Raw genomic sequence first — 19,708 nt, 5'->3', positions numbered from 1 at the left:
TTCTAAATATTTGAATAGCTGGTGAAGGAGGTATGATGAGACTGACTGACAAACTTAGAGTGATTCTTGTTTACAAGCAGCATATCGTCACATAATGGCATGTGTACTTGTAAATATCATAAATATGATTTTGGTTCCACAACCGTCAGAATATCCTAGTATGACCAAGGGGTGCTACTTTGTCATATACTGAACAAGATGAGATGGATGTATTAAACAATATAAGCAAGAAATAAATCAGTTTTAACATATTTATTTTAAAAATTACTCAATGATGGTATTTTACATTTATTATCAAATAAGTCAGCTGTCATGAAACCATTTCAAGTATGCTTGGCAACAATAGTTAGTATGTATGCACATTTGTAAAATGCAACATTGACAACACTGTCAACATGCTCGTAATGATTTCAACAAAATTATAAAACAAATCAGAACCACCTGAGTACCAGTCTTGCTGATGATAGATCTTATATTACTGATACCGTGTGCAAAATAATCTAACAAAGCATATCTGGGACTTTTCTGAAGCTCAAGAGGCATGAAGCATCAGCTTTCAAGATGTGTCAATGACTTGATGCAAAAATCAAATTCAATAATCATTACGTATATATCAACGATTGTGAGCAAAATGATGCTCCTTAAAGACACTTCGAGTATAGACATTTGCCATTATTCTAAAAACAACACAAATATGTGGAAAAGGGACAACAAGACAACACATTCTTTTCTTCCCACACCCCTCCTCCAAACTGACGAGCCCCAAACAGAACACTCCACCCTGTATCATTTTGCCCTCCTCACACCCTCCTCCAAACTGACCAAGCCCCACCTCAACATCACCACGCTATATAATTCTACTCTCAACACATCCCTCCTCCAAACTGACCAATCCCCACCGGTACACTCCCACCCTGTATCATTCATCTCTCCCCACACCCCTCCTCCAAACTGACCAACACCCACCAGAATACCCCCATTCTGTATCATTCTCCTCTCCCCACATCCCTCCTCCAAACTGACCAGCCCCCATCAGAACATCCCACCCTGTATCATTCTGCCCTACCCACACCCCTATTCCAAACTGACCAGTCCCCACCAGAACACCCCCACCCTGTATCATTCTGCCCCACCCACATCCCTCCTCCAAACTGACCAGTCCCCATCAGAACATCTCCACCCTGTATCATTCTGCCCTACCCACATCCCTCCTCCAAACTGACCAGTCCCCATCAGAACATCCCAACCCTATATCAGTCTGCCCCTTCCACACCCCTCCTCCAAACTGACCAGCCCCCAACCAGAACACCCCCACCCTGTATCACTCTGCACTACCCACACCCCTCCTCCAAACTGACCAGTCCCCATCTGAACACCCCCACCCTGTATCATTCTGCCTCCTCCAAACTGACCAGCCCCATCAGAACATCCCCACCCTGTATCATTCTGCCCTACCCACACCCATCCTCCAAACTTACCAGTCCCCATCGCAACACCCCCACTCTGTATCATTCTGCCCTTTCCACACCCCTCCTCCAAACTGACCAGCCCCATCAGAACATCCCCACTCTGTATCATTCTGCCCTACCCACACCCCTCCTCCAAACTTACCAGTCCCCATCGCAACACCCCCACTCTGTATCATTCTGCCCTACCCACACCCCTCCTCCAAACTGACCAGTCCCCATCTGAACACCCCCACCCTGTATCATTCTGCCTCCTCCAAACTGACCAACCCCATCAGAACATCCCCACTCTGTATCATTCTGCCCTACCCACACCCCTCCTCCAAACTTACCAGTCCCCATCGCAACATCCCCACCCTGTACCATTCTGCTCTACCCACATCCCTCCTCCAAACTGACCAGTCCCCATCAGAACATCCCTACCTTGTACCATTCTGCTCTACCCACATCCCTCCTCCAAACTGACCAGTCCCCATCAGAACATCCCCACCCTGTACCATTCTGCCCTACCCACACCCCTCCTCCAAACTGACCAGTCCCCACCAGAACATCCCCACCCTGTATCATTCTGCCCTACCCACACCCCTCCTCCAAACTTACCAGTCCCCACCAGAACACCCCCACCCTGTACCATTCTGCCCTACCCACACCCCTCCTCCAAACTGACCAGTCAGCACCAGAACACCCCCACCCTGTATCATTCTGCCCTACCCACACCCCTCCTCCAAACTGACCAGTCCCCACCAGAACACCCCCACCCTGTATCATTCTGCTGTACCCACATCCCTCCTCCAAACTGACCAGTCCCCACCAGAACACCCCCACCCTGTATCATTCTGCCCTACCCACACCCCTCCTCCAAACTGACCAGTCCCCATCAGAACATCCCCACCCTGTATCATTCTGCCCTACCCACATCCCTCCTCCAAACTGACCAGTCCCCACCTGATCATCCCCACCCTGTATCACTCTGCCCTACCCACACCCCTCCTCCAAACTGACCAGTCCCCACCAGAACATCCCCACCCTGTATCATTCTGCCCTACCCACACCCCTCCTCCAAACTGACCAGTCCCCATCAGAACATCCCCACCCTGTTTGATTCTGCCCTACCCACATCCCTCCTCCAAACTGACCAGTCCCCACCAGAACACCACTTCTTTTTGTCTTCAGATGCAGTCTCATACTCGAACTCGAGTTCAGGAACTGGATGATGATTTTTCAATCCATTTACTATTACTTCCATACAGCGTTGATCCAGCTACCTGCAAGGCTTACTTACTGACAGGAAGGTGCATGCATGTGAGACAATTCTTACCTGACTACTGATTATTGTGTTCACTGCTGTTTCTTGGCATTTGTTTCATGTGACATATGTGAACACATTCACCACGCAGTACCTTTTGGCAGTAAGGAAATGCAATTAACAGCCTTGTTAGCAAGGTGTGAGTGAGTGCATCACGTTTTATGCCACTTTAGGCAATATTCCAGCAATATCACGGGTTGGGACACCAGAAATGGGCTTCACACATGGTACCAACGTGGGGAATCGAACCCGTGCATTCGGTGAGAGAGTGAACGCTTTAACCACTAGGCTACCCCACTGCTCATGTTAGCAATGAAATACATCTAACAGATATATAATATAGATTGAAATGGCTGTATTGCTTGCTACCAGAACCCTTTTCAAACATAACCAAAACATTTGTTTAAACAGGGTTTGACTGTTTTATTTTTGCAAATTGACACCAATTTATAAACAAGAACTGTACTTATTTTTCTTGAATAAATAGTACAACTCATAAACGCATTAAAGCAGGAATGGTTGATAGTCCCAAGCATATCTGTTCCGATTTATCCAAGTAAGCATTGTATCTTCATTGTGCCAAGCTTCCTCTCAAGAGTTGTCTTTGCAGGCACAACTGTGGGGTGGCAGAGTGTATGACGGGTGTCACAGTTTCGGATAGACTGGGGCTGGAAGTCCTGAATCTGAAACAGTGAGTGAGTGAGTGAGTGAGTGAGTGAGTGAGTGAGTGAGTGAGTGAGCGAGAGAGTGAGTGAGTGAGTGAGCAAGGTCATCTTAGACAAGAATATAGTTATGTCCTACTTCTAACTTTCACATGTCTTACTGAATTTCACATTCTTTCTTAGTAAGTCATCAGCCGACAGAGGGAAAATACTTCCAACACAAATAGTATATCTGCTGAAGACATTAACTTTACATTTTGAAGCATCTAATGCATTACTGCATAGAAATGGTAGGTACTCTTGAATCATCTATTGTCTTCATGCTGTCTTCAAGATACATGTTACAGCAATACACGTCAGGCAAACATACCAAAAAGGGCTGTTCTAAAAACATCATGCCATATTTTCAAACTTGTTCTTCTTGAATGCAGAAACAAGGGATCAGACAGATAATTGAGGACTGCTGTCTCTCCATAAATTCTCACATGTGAATTGTTTTATGAACACATTCAAAGGTACAAATTTCTTCTTGAGAAATCTGCAACCAACTGGTGGTTACCAACCAATACCACTTTCCACTATGCCATTTCTTGTAGAAGCAGGCGACAGAGTTCTGGCTGAAGATGGCCTGCTCTTCAGTCCTTCTTCCCAGCTTCCTTCAGTCTCACTGGCAAACAGAATCATAATATTGTTACATTCAAACATTCTTCAGTCTGGACCTAACTCTAAACTGACAGACAAAAGAAAGTATACCAAAAGTTTACCATTTCTGAAATTTTTAGAAACATTTTTGAAAGTATATTACACACTGAAACATGTCACGCCAACATAGATGGGTATCAGATTGAGAACTTGTGGGTTGCACTCGGAAGACGTGTGCGGTAACGCCCTAACCCACCACAGAATGGGCAGCAACATGCACAAGCCGTCCAGGACGAATGGCTAGGAGGCTGTGTGTCTATATTGATGCAGGATACTGAAATAATGGTAGTGAACATCTATTTGGTGTAACTCTGTATCTCCTTATTCTCAATCTGACTGAAAACTGTGAACTTTCAGTGCATGTCACTGCATGTCTGACACCTGACTTCGGATGACCTGAACTTGCCCATGTCTGACACCTGAATTCTGACACTTTAAATTGCCCATGTTTGACACCTGAACTTGCCCATGTCTCACACTTGAACTTGCCCATGTCTGACACTTGAACTTGCCCATGTTTGACACCTGAACTTGCCCATGTCTGACACTTGAACTTGCCCATGTCTGACACTTGAACTTGCCCATGTCTGACACTTGAACTTGCCCATGTTTGACACCTGAACTTGCCCATGTCTGACACTTGAACTTGCCCATGTCTGACACTTGAACTTGCCCATGTCTGACACCTGAACTTGCCCATGTCTGACACTTGAACTTGCCCATGTTTGACACCTGAACTTGCCCATGTCTGACACTTGAACTTGCCCATGTCTGACACTTGAACTTGCCCATGTTTGACACCTGAACTTGCCCATGTCTGACACTTGAACTTGCCCATGTCTGACACTTGAACTTGCCCATGTCTGACACTTTAACTTGCCCATGTTTGACACCTGAACTTGCCCATGTCTGACACTTGAACTTGCCCATGTTTGACACCTGGACTTGCGCATGTCTGGCGCATGTCTGACACATGTTTCTGTATTAAGCATGTGATCTTTAGCTCAGATTGAGTAAAGATGTTGTTAACACCTCTGTAACATCATGATCACGTTTGTGTCTAGGTACTCTGGGCCAATGATAATGACCTCTTGGAAACCTTGTATAGTTTGTTTTGCCAGTCAGTTTTGTTCTATCGCACACAACACCGTATTACATTCAGAACCCATGAAGATCTGGTTTAGAATTAGTCAACATCAACCCTTGATACTTGTCACAAGAAGATAGTAGTATTCACTGGCATGTCATTGTCTACTGATCACATACATGCTCTTCAAGTCAGTTGATTAAATCAATGTCATATGTTTCTTTGAGTGGCATTTTTAGAAGTCAGGAGTCAGATAGAACAAGTACATGTGGGTGACAACTTTTTCATTCTAGAGTATGACATTTCGATAAAGGTTCCTGTATCGATGTCAAGCATGAATGGTACAGGGAGACAACAGGTGATATATATACAACAAATGATACATAGACAACAGAAGACTAATTAACAAGGAGACAATAATGAACAAATGGACAACAAAGCATTACAGGGATAAACACAGAGGCCAGTGGACACAGAGATACCCGTGAACCCCACCTACCATCATAACTGACAGTATACAGAACAGGGATGGTTGGTGTCCAACACTGACCAGTGACCCCTACCTCCCATTAAAACTAACAGTGTACAGTACAAGGGTGACTGGTGTCCAACACTGACCAGTGAACCCTACCTCCCATTATAACTAACAGTGTAGAGTACAGGTGTGGCTGGTTTCCAACACTGACCAGTGACCCCTACCTCCTTTTATGACTGTGTACAGTACAGGGGTGGCTGGTGTCCAACACTGACCAGTGAACCCTACCTCCCATTATAAGTAACAGTGTAGAGTACAGGGGTGGCTGGTGTCCAACACTGATCAGTTACCCCTACCTCCCATTATAACAAACAGTGTACAGAACAGGGGTGGCTGGTATCCAACACTGACCAGTGACCACTACCTCCAAATTGTGACTGTGTACAGTACAGGGGTGACTGGTGTCCAACACTGACCAGTGAACCCTACCTCACATTATAACTAACAGTGTAGAGTACAGGGGTGGCTGGTGTCCAACACTGATCAGTGACCTACATTATAACTAACAGTGTAGAGTACAGTGCTGGCTGGTGTCCAACACTGACCAGTGACCACTACCTTCAAATTATGACTGTGTACAGTACAGGGGTGACTGGTGTCCAACACTGACCAGTGAACCCTACCTCCCATTATAACTAACAATGTAGAGTACAGGGGTGGCTGGTGTCCAACACTGACCAGTGACCCCTACCTCCCATTATGACTAACAGTGTAGAGTACAGGGGTGGCTGGTGTCCAACACTGACCAGTGACCTACATTATAACTAACAGTGTAGAGTACAGTGGTGGCTGGTTTCCAACACTGACCAGTGACCCCTACCTCCCATTATGACTGTGTACAGTACAGGGGTGGCTGGTGTCCAACACTGACCAGTGAACCCCACCTCCCATTATAACTAACAGTGTAGAGTACAGGGGTGGCTGGTGTCCAACACTGACCAGTGACCTACATTATAACTAACAGTGTACAGTACAGAGGTGGATGGTGTCCAATACTGATCAGTGAACCCTACCTCCTATTATGACTGAGAATACAGAAATACAACAGAGATGCCAACCCTGAATCAAATGAAAGCGGAGTCATGCCTTGCCCAAAGCAATTCTCGAGCCCCGAAGATGCGAGTTGAGGGTGAGCGTGAGAGGGGGGTCAGGACCCTTTCGATGGTGGGTGTCTGGGGGGGCCTCTCCTACAAAAATAGATTTAGTCTACTGGAAAAATGAAACTTCTGGGCATTCTTAACCAGATAATACTAGTCTAAGTAAACTTAGTCTCAGTGTATTTCGTTACACTCCACCACAGAGTCTAACAAAACCTAATAGAAGGCCGCGTCAGGTAACCTTTCAGCGACGAATGACCGTCCAATCAAACGTGAGACGGTTAAAAAGATTTAACAAATCAGACAACAGCTACGATTTAGGGATCGGAGGGACTTTCAAAATATTCAGGTCACCCACACAGATCTCTCCACAAACAAAAATCTGTATATGACACAGTTATTTGACCTGCAGTATATACGCTTTGGGGTTTCTGTTGACATGGTTACCATTAGCTAATATTTCCGCAAGATGACATCCTTGAATATCGCCAAAAACACTATTTTCAGCGACTGTTTACTCACCGTTGTCATGGTTGTACATACAGCGTGTGCATCACCCGGAAGTGATCGTATGCTACATAGCATTCGGAATCATTCGGGTAAGAACATTTTCGAGATAAAAAGCTCAAAAGGTATATGCGAATGTCCCTTTTCGCGATTTGGTAAGCTGTGTTCTGATTGGTCAATCTTATAGGTTACCTGAAGCGACCTCCCATAAGGTTTTGTTAGACTCAGTAGTGGAGTGTAACGAAAAATACTGAGGATAAGTTTACTTAAATTAGATTACTAAAATTCTTTCAAACATTCTAAATTTATAAACATATTTGTATTTTAAAAAAATGGGAGTTTATTTAGAGACAAATTAGACAGTAGATTTTGTGTTTGAAAATCGGAGTAACTGCTCCAAAATCAGTGTGGTTGGCATCTCTGATAGAAGCGTGGAAGGTGTCCAACACAAATCTGTACCAAGATCTGAAACAAACATCAACTGTATCACTCTTTACGTATTCCAGTCTTCAGCATTTACATCAACCTATAAATAAACGAGACCTATTAACTTCACAACCCACCTCCAAACTGACCAATACCCACCAACAAGAACATCCCTACCCTGTATCATTCTCCTCTTCCCACACCCCTCCTCCAAACTGACCAATACCCACCAGAACATCCCCACCTTGTATCATTCTCCCTCCCCATAACCCAAATCCAAACTGACCTACACCCACCAGAACACCCCCCACCTTGTATCATTATCCTCTTCCCACACCCCTCCTCCAAACTGACCAATACCCACCAGAACATCCCCACCTTGTATCATTCTCCCTCCCCATAACCCAAATCCAAACTGACCAATACCCACCAGAACACCCCCATCTTGCATCATTCTCCTCTTCTCACAACCCACCTCCAAACTGACCAATACCCACCAACAAGAACATCCCTACCCTGTATCATTCTCCTCTTCCCACACCCCTCCTCCAAACTGACCAATACCCACCAGAACATCCCCACCTTGTATCATTCTCCCTCCCCATAACCCACCTCCAAACTGACCAAGCCCCACCAGAACACCCCCACCTTGTATCATTCTCCCTCCCCATAACCCACCTCCAAACTGACCAATACCCACCAGAACATCCCCACCTTGTATCATTCTCCCTCCCCATAACCCAACTGCAAACTGACCTACACCCACCAGAACACCCCCACCTTGTATCATTCTCCTCTTCCCACACCCCTTCTCCAAACTGACCAATACCCACCAGAACACCCCCACCTTGTATCATTCTCCTCTTCCCACACCCCACGTCCAAACTGACTAACACCCACCAGTGCATCCCCACCTTGTATCATTCTCCTCTTCCCACACCCCACCTCCAAACTGACCAATACCCACCAGAACACCCCCACCTTGTATCATTCTCCTCTTCCCACAACCCACGTCCAAACTGACTAACACCCACCAGTGTATCCCCACCTTGTATCATTCTCCTCTTCCCACACCCCACCTCCAAACTGACCAATACCCACCAGAACACCCCCACCTTGTATCATTCTCCTCTTCCCACACCCCTTCTCCAAACTGACCAATACCCACCAGAACATCCCCACCTTGTATCATTCTCCTCTTCCCACACCCCTCCTCCAAACTGACCAATACCCACCAGTGCATCCCCACCTTGTATCATTCCCCCTCCCCATAACCCACCTCCAAACTGACCAAGCCCCACCAGAACATCTCCACCTTGTATCATTCTCCTCTTCCCACACCCCTCCTCCAAACTGACCAATACCCACCAGAACATCCCCACCTTGTATCATTCTCCTCTTCCCACACCCCTCCTCCAAACTGACTAATACCCACCAGAACATCCCCACCTTGTATCATTCTCCTCTTCCTACACCCCTCCTCCAAACTGACCAATACCCACCAGAACATCCCCACCTTGTATCATTCTCCTCTTCCCACACCCCTCCTCCAAACTGACTAATACCCACCAGAACATCCCCACCTTGTATCATTCTCCTCTTCCCACACCCCACCTCCAAACTGACCAATACCCACCAGTGCATCCCCACCTTGTATCATTCTCCTCTTCCCACACCCCACCTCCAAACTGACCAATACCCACCAGAACATCCCCACCTTGTATCATTCTCCTCTTCCCACACCCCTCCTCCAAACTGACCAATACCCACCAGGACACCCCCTCCTTGTATCATTCTCCTCTTCCCACACCCCTCCTCCAAACTGACCAATACCCACCAGGACACCCCCTCCTTGTATCATTCTGCCTCCCCATAACCCACCTCCAAACTAACCTACACCCACCAGAACACCCCCACCTTGTATCATTCTCCTCTTCCCACACCCCCCCTGCATACTGACCAATACCCACCAGGACACCCCCTCCTTGTATCATTCTGCCTCCCCATAACCCAACTCCAAACTAACCTACACCCACCAGAACACCCCCACCTTGTATCATTCTGCCTCCCCATAACCCAACTCCAAACTGACCAATACCCACCAGAACACCCCCACCTTGTATCATTCTCCTCTTCCCACACCCCTCCTCCAAACTGACCAATACCCACCAGAACATCCCCTCCTTGTATCATTCTGCCTCCCCATCACCCCTTCTCCAAACTGACCTACACCCACCAGAACACCCCCATGCTGTATCATTCTGTTCTCCCAACACCCCTTCTCCAAACTGACCAACACCCACCAGAACACCCCCATGCTGTATCATTCTGTTCTCCCAACACCCCTTCTCCAAACTGACCAAGCCCCACCAGAACACCCCCATGCTGTATCATTCTGTTCTCCCATCACCCCTTCTCCAAACTGACCAACACCCACCAGAACACCCCCATGCTGTATCATTCTGCTCCCCCAACACCCCTCCTCTAAACTGACCAACACTCACCAGAACACCCCCATGTTGCATCATTGTGTTCTCCCAACAACCATCCTCCAAACTGACAAATACACGTGTTTTACAACACGCTCATATTTTGAAGTCATTTGAAACAGATTGCAATTGAAAGTGATGTGCAGAGTTCTTGGTACTCTCTTGTCAGTGAGGAAAGGTAGTGCATTTTGTTACAGTTGAGGTATGTCTACGTTTTGGAGTTTACTTGAAAACAAACAAAAGCATTTCAGATTTATGTGTAATGTCTCGAGTGCGCCAACACGCCCCGCCAGTATGTTTGAAGTGCGGCTATGAACTTTCAGTGCGTGAATGGAGGGTGCGGCCTCGAATGAACACTGACTGGGGAAACAGTAAACGCATTAGTGAATAAGTGAGAGAGAGTGTCAGCCAGCCATTATAAAATTTAGTAGTCCTATCCATTCCCCTCCAGTCCCAGTCAGCGCTCTTATATCGTGGTTCAAGGTATAATTTTTCTCCGACAACCATTCATACAACAGTGTCTTATCAGCTGACCGTCCAGCCAGCTCCTGATCGCTGAAGACCCACTCCTAAACGTTTTCATCAATTAAAATCATTAGTCAATTGTAATACTATACCTTAGGCATACAAAACGTCGATTCCCCTGTCATGACACGTACCCTGTGCTGTACAAAACAGTGGTAATCACCATCCTCATCCACACGAATTCCACAACAACTTCCGGCGGCCATTTTAAGAACAAGGCCAAGGCCGTTATCGACGACAAGCGCGCTCCGCAAACTTTCTAAGCCGCAGTGGGAGAACGGGGAGGATGTCATTCTACGTTTTAGGATGATTTCGCAAAATTGTGCCGCATTTTTACCATTGTAAATAACTGCACTTTAGCATGTGAATTTACAATTTTAAAGCACTTGACACTACATTAGCAGACAGGAAGGGTAGATATAAAAGACGAGATAAAATTATACAATGAATAATCAAAGGCGGATATGCTTGTTTCATGCTCCCCAAAGCTGATCTGGAAATAAAGGACAAAACTCCTGAACTACAGCAAATAAGAAACGCTGGGTATTAAACTTTCTTATTAAAGTGTACGCTGTAGACGCTGTGGTGCTGAGTCTCATATCGGGTATGATGTGTATCCTCAGAGTGTGGCAGAAAGTCCCAGCTTACAATGTCAGCTACCTGGCCTCCAAAATACCGGAGAAAAATAATCCGGTGGTGTAGTGTATGTACTTTGTCTACCCGTCTGACCAGGGCAAATTAGTACTGTTCCCAGAGAAGAATATTGTACACACTGTCGTTTTACCAGTGATCAAATGTCGGGAAGTGTGACTCTAAATATAACACCTAACTTACTTTCTCATGATGATGACGAAATAGAGAGTTTAGTGCCATTCAGTACGATACACATTAGGTTGATCTTACAGAATCTGATAAGTTCTTGAAGGCATAATGCCTGGATTCTGAATTTTCATTTTTGCTTCTGTATGCTCTTTATGGATCCTGTTTGGTCTTGTCCTCTGACCTCATATTGTGTTAAAATTTCATGGAACTGACTTTGTTCATGGTTATGAAATCCTTTCAGCTTCCATGCCTTTAAAACTCAACCTTGAACTTGACTTGGCACAGACAGTGAGACATACACTGTCTGTGCACATGCTGTATTAAAACTTCATCTTTCATTGTTGTCCATGAAGTCTAAACTTTAATGACAGAAACACTGATCATGAAAACAGCATTGTGTACATGAAATTCAGTATGTGATGTTTGGGTCATTAGAAGTAAGCAATCAGTTTTAGTGAAAGTGTTCACTTTTTGAGAGAAATGTATGCATATCCACTTGTTGGAACATCATCCATGATCCAGAACTCCCAAATACGAGGGTGTACGTTTAATTTTCACCTCAACATTCTATACTGACTTACCTACTGTAATGCTGATACATCTTATCAGTGTTTGTTCCTCTATGCATCAATTGATCTGTACATGAACTGAAAAATATTTATACCAAATGAAGTGCCATACATTTCACAATATTTGTGATGCCTTAAACATTAAACATTCTATTTATTGTTTCTTGGAACAACTGACTGCATAATTGTTGTAGCTGAACTAATTTGTAATCATGTATCAAACTGAGTAGAATAAGGTTGAAATTTTGAAGTAGTTTCATAATAAATCAGAAATTTGTGTCTTTGCTTGTTTGTCATATAACTTTTCAGAAACTGCAATCAAGCATGAAGTGAGTGGGTACGTGTTGAAATTCTCACACGGTACTAGGTAACATTAGACACCATATGAGATTGCACTTGTGCAGTCAGATTTCAGTGCAAGTGTAAATTTGGATGAAAGTTATGGTACTTTCAAAGCTCTTAGCAATTTGGATTTTAGGGTGTATTTATTCAAGGATTTGGTAATTTATCAGGTACTGTGACTTAGAATAATGCCTTCAACGTTAAGCAATTCGGACAGAATACAAGGCTCTGCTTAAAATTGTTTTGGAACAGACGACCCCCAGCTCGGCCATATTAGTCAAGTTACAAAACAAACTGCTTGGTTAGTCCTCATTAGCAAGACAAAAAGAATTAAAGCAGATGCCAACAATGTTGAGAATAGGATTATCAACCAGTTGAAAACAGGATTGTGGACCAGTTACCAACAGCCATGAGCACAGGATTGTGGACCAGTTGCCAACAGCCATGAGAACACCCTTTTGGGTGGCATCAACAATGGTCTCCTTGGAGGTAGAAGAGTGCGAGATTGAGACATGTCTACCATTAAACTACGTCTACACCTCTGACATGTCACTGTATCCCAATAATTCCATGTAGCTGGAATACTGGTGAGTTCATGTTAATCAAACACACAAAATAATAAATCTCTATCTTGCTCTCATTCACTCTACTACTACTTGGCAGCTATGTTATGTCTCTTCATAAGAACAACAAACACCACAGTGATTTATTTGCTTATAAACTGCTTTATATTCTGCCTAACAAGTAATTGTAAGACAGATCCATAACAGTGCTATGATAGTGTAACACAGGTGGCATGTCAAGGCTCTCACAGAGCAGCGTCAGGTCACAGTTAACACTTCCTGACTGGACCATGTAACAACGGGGCAAGATGCTCATGCCGTGCTGAACATCAAACGTAAGATAAAACAAATCTTGTCACAATGTTCCTTGAAACCTTCACTTTCTGTATGTCAACACCCAGACAGAAACATACAAATTGACGGGGAAAAAAAATGAATATCAGATAAAAATAAATCTTGTGTGAACAAATGAATTACAGAAAAAATATATTGAAGGCCAGACGAATTTTATTTCTTGTTTTACTGATTTTTGTAATCAGATAACCATAAGACAGGAGATAACAAATAAAAATAAAACCACCAATCAATTCTAAAATAATCTAAAAAAAAAAATGATTTTCTTGTCAGTTTACAATTTTGGCCAATGAAAACATTAGGATTTTATTTTTAGTGTGGGAAAATTCCCTTCTATTTGTTTTCCTAATTCTCTTTAAAAAAATACAGCAGGTGGATCTGCAAAACAAGAAAAAAATTGGGTCTGGTCTAATCATGTTAAGCACTTGCACATCAAGGCATTTTTGACGTAGATAATTTTCTGGTATCAAAGGCTTAAGACTTCAAGACCCTAAAAAGCATGTCTACTGATGAATTCATCAAGAGAGCACAATGAATGAAAAAACATTTACAGTCTTTGACTATTCCAATAATGCCCATTGTTCGTCTTATTACAACCTTCCTCTTTGCCATCAGATTCATATTCTTCGTTTGTCTAAAGCAATTTTATTAAAAACGGCAATATATAAAGAAATCTCTTTTTTGTGGGACATCAAAGATTTCAAACTCCAGCAAGGCTATACACTCCAAGCTGCTCTCATCCTATAATCTCACCAAATACTTGGATTCAACACTGGTGATACACAAAATAACCAAACGTAAACTTTCAAAGATGTGATGGAAGATGCTGATGATGAGGCTTCAGTTGTGGACAGGAACTACTCAAACAGAAATGCGTGCAGGAAATATTAGGATCATTCAAGGTAATGCTAAGTTGAATGCTTATCAAAAGCGGAGACTGACTTCTTGCAACTTACATAAGCACTGACCAAGTGTGACAAAGACATTGGTAGCATTGTTTACTTAAACAAGAAAAACATTAGCAGAGGATGAGGTAAAGAAGATAAAAGCACATTGTCAACAGTTCTCTTAAACACATCTTGCAGAGCGGAACCATGCCCAAAAGTCAAGACTGGCAGACATACATAAACAGTATATTTCAATCATTTCTTGGATAACTACAGTAGGGTATTAATACAGGACAAATTTTATGGATAGCAACTTCTTAAGTTTATTTTCACGACTGCTATGCTATGATTGTGACGTCATAAGCATTGTGAGGTCATGGGCAGAGTTAACAGTTAGCCTTGCTGTTCAGTTCAGCTCAACCTGATGAGGGGGCTAGGATAAGCCCCGAAATGTCGTGAAAATAAACTCAAGAAGTTGCTATCCATAAAATTTGTCCTGTATTGCTACACCAACTTCTAAATGCCTTTGAAGAATCACATACAGTACGGTATGAATGTTATCAAATTGAGCAAACCTGGAGAGTTGGAAGCATTGTGTCGAGAGATCAGTCAATTAGATTCAGCATTATTTAAACTGATGTCAGGCTTAAAATACAGGACTTGCTATAAATACAAGGAATACATTACTGTGTATTGTGGAACATGACCAAGATCTTATGAGGTTTTAATAAATTTTGATACATGATAACAAGGAAATATAAATAGATATTTCTTTAATACAAGAAACAAACAATGAACTCAGCTGTACATCCTGTTTTCTTGGATTAATACTTAGGGCACAGGTTGACATAATAGTGATATAGATAGTGGGCTTTCAGACAACATTCTGGTTTCTTAGTAACAGTTTTATATACCAGTATACAATACCAGAAGCTTGTCAAGAGAATAGCTCCTGTTCACTTCCGATTAAGCAAGGGGAACTTTCAACAACTGAAAGTGACAAATAAAACAAGAAATATACTATATAAAGTCAACAAAATCCAATTAAGAAATATAGCTTGCATACTCAAAGTGCACTACCTTGATTTCTTGAGCTAAATCACTACATATCAGCATAACAGCAATAGTATAATGAAAAAAAATATACCATTTCTAAATAAAAATTCACACGTTCTTAACCGATTGTTGAAAAGTCAAGAAATCATGTTCTTTTGTACAGTTCATAACACAAAATTCTTCACTGGAAACATACAATATATCAAATTTCTTTGTTATTCTATATCAAAGCATTGTTTCTTCAAATGAAAGGCTGTATCTGCCTAAAACAATTTTTCAAACAGCTTTCTAACTGGTCTTCATCATAAATCACTTCATATAAACACACTCAGGACAGCTTTGTTTCATTGCTTTAAGACAAGAACTGACAAACAATGCGATAACAAAATAATCAAAACAAACTAACTCTGGCCCAATTTGTCGTAAGGACTGCCTGACAACATATTGCAGCATATCATCCCACTTCTCAATGCCATAAACAGCTAAAACACTTTTAGATGCCTAAATGTTGGCTGTACATAAACCAGTGCCCTTAAGCTTTGGACTTGTAACTTAACATTAAATATGTTGATTAAACAGAACAGCACAAAACCTAAATAAAAGACATCTTGCTGGAAAGCATTACGTTTGAGAAAGCATTACACTCCTCTGGCCATGAGTTTCAAATCCAAAAGTCATTTCAAGGAATGCAACTAAAACTATAATTAGGCAAAAATGTTAAGAAGCATACAGCTACAAGACCAAACACAATATCAGTCCTCCTATGCTGGAGGTAGGTAAATTAGTGGAGTTCATTCTCCTGTACCATAATTATTAATAAACAACTACTGTAGCAAAGACAATATCTGATGTTATCTTGAGCCAGTATTTGTATTAAACATCACACTTTGATCAATTGACATACTAAGTATTCCAAAACATTTGTTATCACAATTAAGATGGAAAATTCACATCTCTGTGAAGCCATCATATACAAAGAAAGTTACAGGAAAATAGCACACTGAAATGACATTAGCACAATAAATGGTATTTTCAGGTAATGACTGACACTACTTTCCTGGAGAATATTATGTCCAAGTATTCACCCAAAACATCACTGCAATAACCTCTTTAAATATTCATTCCTTAACAATTGCTTAACACTGAATTTCTATACAATTGTTAAGTTATAAGGACGGATAAAAGAAACTTAACAATTTATTTGCAAAAAAGCTTCTTATTTAATTGGACTTGGATCTGCTTGGGCAATACATACTATTCTGTACAAAACCTCTCAGGGATCCTGGTTGTAAAGGTTGCTAGGCAGTAGTCAATCACATAACTAGAAGATTGGCTTCATGTTTCCTTGTGTTCCTAAATGTTTTGTTTGTTTTCTCCTTGTTTTCCATTGGCTATATTTTCCCAAGTACATCACAATTATTAACATAACACTATCATTCTATTTCATAAGATTCTCAGATATATGCTAACTTTTCTTCATAGTGATCTTCCCTCTAGTAAAGCCAATCCAGTCCCTCAGCTGTCAGGGTGTGTTTATGGTATGCATATATCTACAGCTGATCGTTGCACATTCGTCAAGCTGGAGACGTGCAATCAGTTCCCCACATTGGTACAATGTTTGAAACTCATTCCTAGTCTTCCCTTGCATGATATTGGCAACGGCAGCATTGGAGCATCTTCACTCATGTTTCCTTCCACTTGTGAAACAGACCAACAACCAGTATGCATACATTAGCCTTATGACAAAGCAATTTATTAATGTTGGGTATTTATATTACTCAAAAGAAGTTAGGCATCACCGGCTTCCTTTAATACTACATTCTCCTTCATATTGTACTTTGAACTTGTCTGCCACTTTGGGTATGACTAGGGTGTGCACTTTCTGTCCATGTTTTCGATAGACTTACTAAATCAGTACTTGGTGACTCTTGGATTTGTTTTTTTGAAGGGCATTAAAAGCAATGGACATGAGCATAAGATATTTGGGACATCAAGTTCAACTTGTTTATTTGTTAAACAGGACATTATTACTTCTTCCTGTGATTGAAAGAGTAAGAAGGAACTTTGACACGCTGTGAGCATATATATTAAAGAAGAAACAAATTCCTCATCATAGAGAATGCTTGCAGATCGATTTGCAAAACAATGACAGCATACATGCATAAACATTCAAATTCAATTTCCATTCAAATAATTTTCAAAATAACTTGGCTATGTTAATCAGTATGGAATCAGTTTCTGAAGTTAATAAAATGTCTGACACTGACTTTTAAGTTTATTGATGTATAAGCATACTTCATTTGATCTTTCTCAACAAGAACAGAGACTCTTTATTAGGCAATTTCAACATAAATTAACTTAGTAGACAAACTGAGATCCACATGGTTTTAACTGTCATGATTAAATAACATATTTGAGATGCTACTAGGGTGAAGTAAGGTAGAAGTATTTTTAGAGAAACGAAACTCTGGGACAATATAAGAAAAGTGTAACTGGGACTCAAGTTCGATGCAAGTTAGACACCTAAAAGTAAACCTTTTCATATTTTGTTGAGACACAAGAAATATCTCAGAACCTTAATAAAAAGACTTGCATCAACTCTTATATCTGCATTCAAATAACACTGCTGTGTACATGAATTCAACTTTACTAATATTCCATCACCCTTTTAATTGCAGATGGACTGACAAAACTACCAACTTTTACATATCATTGTGATAAATCCCTAACAACTTATTCAGTTGGAAACAAACAGAAAGACTTCGTATGGCATCCAGTTGATTGCACTGCCCGAACTCTAGCAGGTCATCTAACTTGCTACTAAGGTACTGATTTCACCTCGACTGAGGCTCAGTATATACACAACTGCCAATGACTATGTACAATGAACAAACACACTGGTACTCTAGAAATAGCAAAATGATGAATTCAGTCAGCTTTAATGTTTCATGGATATTTACATTTTGCAGCTAGCAAATGCAGTGAGCTAGCCAGATTCCTGTGTATTGTTTACATATACAACAATATTCACAAACATAAAACAAGAGAAAACAGTCTAAATTTTCCATAATGTCTAACAGTGTAATATTTCCTCCGTCATTCAATAACCAGACTATAGAATTTACTGTGACAAACTGAACAAGAGTAAATAGTTTTCTGAACTTCAAACTCCTGAAATTGGCAGTCTGTAGTTACCTCCAATTAGTATTAACTTAGACATCTGTATAAACTACTGGCCCATTGTACACGCGAATATCAAGCTGCCCATACTTAAACACAGGCTTATGTTCAGTGCAGTGCAAACTCTGCTTTGCTGAATGGCACCAATGTGGTTAGTGCAAATTTTGCATCAGTCATCTTTGAACAGCAGATTAACTGCAGCAAGTAAGTGGATAAGGCAATCTGATATATGTAAGAAAATGTCTTTTGAGAGATTCCATTTCAAACGGTAATTTGCAGATGAATTAATTGATAAGATTAAGTAACCACAGGAATAGGTAGGCATAAGCAGGCATGGCCTCGTTCCGTAATGATACCACTTAACTATACAGTATGATAATCTTAAATTGCGTTTTTACATCAAAAACAAACATTTCCTACATTTGAAATTGATGCCACATGGCAGAGAAATTAAATATATATATATATATATAGATACAGATATATATATATACATCATTCATATCACTGCTAGTCATGAATTAGCAATGTCATGTCACACGATTAATTCAACTACCTGAAATGGGCACTGCAATAAATGTGGGAAAAAGGGGCTATTGAGGGTATGGATACACATTCCTGTCTCCAGTTTGGACAGACATGTTATCATATAAATACAGTTTAAGTAAACATATCGTCAGTACTTTTCGTTACACTCCACCACTGAGTCTAACAAAACCTTATGGGAGGTTGCGTCAAGTAACCTTTGAGATTGACCAATCAAAACACAGCTTACCAAATCGCGAAAGTACACATTCGCACATCCCTTTTGAACTTTTTATCTCGAAAAGGTTCGTACTCGAATGATTCCAAATGCTATGTAGCATACGATCACTTCCGGGTGATGCACACGGTGTACGTACAGCCATGACAAGGCTGAGTAAACAGTTGCTGAAAATAGTGTTTTTGACAATATTCAAGGATGTTATCTTGTGGAAATATTGGCTAATGGTAACCATGCCAACAGAAACCCCAAAGTGTATATACTGCAGGTCAAATAACTGTGTTATATGCTGATCTGTGTTTGTGAAGAGATCTGAGTCGGTGACCTGAATATTTTGAAAGTCCCTCTGATCCCTAAATAGTAGCCGTTG

General features: G+C 41.6%; 2 long non-coding RNA genes across 3 annotated transcripts; both read right to left on the bottom strand.

Moving 5' to 3' along the window:
• Positions 1 to 3,170: 3,170 nt before the first annotated feature.
• On the bottom strand, positions 3,171 to 11,022 carry LOC137261782 (uncharacterized). Of its 2 annotated transcripts, XR_010954874.1 has the most exons (4): positions 10,895 to 10,995; positions 6,817 to 6,945; positions 3,998 to 4,101; positions 3,171 to 3,455 (listed from the first exon to the last, which is right to left on the bottom strand). It is a non-coding gene; the product is annotated as an uncharacterized lncRNA (long non-coding RNA). The 2 variants fall into 2 exon arrangements; XR_010954873.1 differs by lacking the exon at positions 6,817 to 6,945 and having other exon boundaries at positions 10,895 to 11,022.
• A 3,059-nt stretch (positions 11,023 to 14,081) lies between these two features.
• On the bottom strand, positions 14,082 to 15,045 carry LOC137261441 (uncharacterized). Its single transcript, XR_010954855.1, has 2 exons — positions 14,878 to 15,045; positions 14,082 to 14,609 (listed from the first exon to the last, which is right to left on the bottom strand). It is a non-coding gene; the product is annotated as an uncharacterized lncRNA (long non-coding RNA).
• Between the last annotated feature and the right edge of the window lie 4,663 nt (positions 15,046 to 19,708).

This window comes from Haliotis asinina, chromosome 14 (assembly GCF_037392515.1).
Source record: "Haliotis asinina isolate JCU_RB_2024 chromosome 14, JCU_Hal_asi_v2, whole genome shotgun sequence".
Classification (NCBI taxonomy): Eukaryota; Metazoa; Mollusca; class Gastropoda; order Lepetellida; family Haliotidae; genus Haliotis; species Haliotis asinina.
Note: the sequence above shows the minus strand (reverse complement) of the source record. Positions and strands in the feature narration are given on the sequence as shown.